This window comes from Dinoponera quadriceps, unplaced genomic scaffold (genome assembly GCF_001313825.1).
Source record: "Dinoponera quadriceps isolate SergipeBrazil2010 unplaced genomic scaffold, ASM131382v1 scaffold8983, whole genome shotgun sequence".
Classification (NCBI taxonomy): domain Eukaryota; kingdom Metazoa; phylum Arthropoda; class Insecta; order Hymenoptera; family Formicidae; genus Dinoponera; species Dinoponera quadriceps.
Genome location: NW_014566656.1, coordinates 99,663 through 101,329, shown reverse-complemented (window position 1 = coordinate 101,329; position 1,667 = coordinate 99,663).

The window sequence follows — 1,667 nt, the reverse complement described above, 5'->3', positions numbered from 1 at the left end:
GCGAAACGCATCGCTAAACTCGAACCGGAGTTTAGTCCTGAAATCGTTGATAGGATTTATCCTGGTCGTAACAGATTAGGCCTACGAGGCTTTCTTTGTCTGGCCTCTCTTCCATGTTTTGTGCGCGATCCTACACCTATTTTTCTAATATTTAGTTGACCTTCAACCTGTGTGCGAGATGGACTTGTATCGGTTCACGTATATAAGTTCTTGCTATTTTATTTCAATATACCAGGTATCTGAAACCTAGGATATAAATTTTCAAAGGACTGGAAAGTCTATTATGTTACTTGAGGGGTTGGGCAGCAATAGCCTTTTTACAAGTCTTTAGTGTTCCTAAAGTGCTCGTTTTTAAAAGATTTACGAGGATTTTATCTTTTTTGTTAAGCTTAGTAACAGTGAACCCTCAATTAGAAAAGACAGATGACGAAATAATTGCTGCACACAATGCGGTCATTTCTGATGAGAAAGTTTTTATGTTAAAATAAAAGTTTTAAGAAAATTATTGAATTTTACCATATGCAATCATAAAATTTCAAAAAAATTGTAAAAATAATTGAGATAATAAGAACAATTAAATGAATTACAAATTAAGACAAAAAACTTGAGGTTTATATGGCTATTGCTGTCATTAGCCTAATCCAATAAGATAATTGGTTTCCTGACAGTCTAGAAACACAACAAATAAAAACTGTTATTAAACAAATAAAAACTGGTATTAAACTGAATAGATTCAAATAATTTATAAAGGACCAAAAAATGTATTGGGAGTGTGAATAAGTTCTCGTCGTTTCACCATCAGATGGCGGTATAAAAATTTTCTGTGTATAATTCAAGATAATGACGCATCTATATTGAAGTTCTATAACCTATGTTTAAAATCAGTGCGTGTCTTTCCATTAACCTATAAAGAACATTTTCTTTTTGTAGCGTAAAATATGTCAAATTTTGTGCCAAATAAACCGTTTTTGCGGGGAATTTTACTGCACTATTTTATTCAGAAGAAATCTGCAGCTGAAGCACACAGAAATCTTATAGAAACCTATGGTGATCATGCTCTGTCGGAAAGAACATGCAGAGATTGGTTTAACCGATTTAAAAATGGTGATTTTGATGTTCAAGATAGAGAACGCAGTGCTGCACCAAAAAAGTTTCAAGACGAAGAATTGGAAACATTACTTGCTGAAGATCCATGTCAGACGCAATCCGATGTTGCAAAATCATTAGGAGTTGATCGAACAACAGTTTCGAAACGTCTGACAGCATTAGGAATGATACAAAAGGAAGGATCTTGGGTGCCGTACGAACTGAAGCCGAGAGACGTCGAACGGCGTCTTGTCACGTGTGAGCAGCTGCTTCAACGACAAACAAGGAAAGGTTTCATGCATCGTATTGTGACTAGTGATGAAAAGTGGATATACTACAGTAATCCCAAGCGTAAAAAATCGTGGGGTTAAGCCCGGCGAAGCAATAGCATCAACGCCAAAGCGGAATATCCACGGTTCCAAGCTCATGCTGTGCATTTGGTGGGATCAGCTGGGAGTAGTGTATTACGAGCTGCTCCAACCCAACCAAACCATCACAGGAGATCTCTATCGACGACAATTGATGCGTTTGAGCCGAGCATTGAAAGAAAAACGGCCGCAATATGAGCAAAGACACGATAA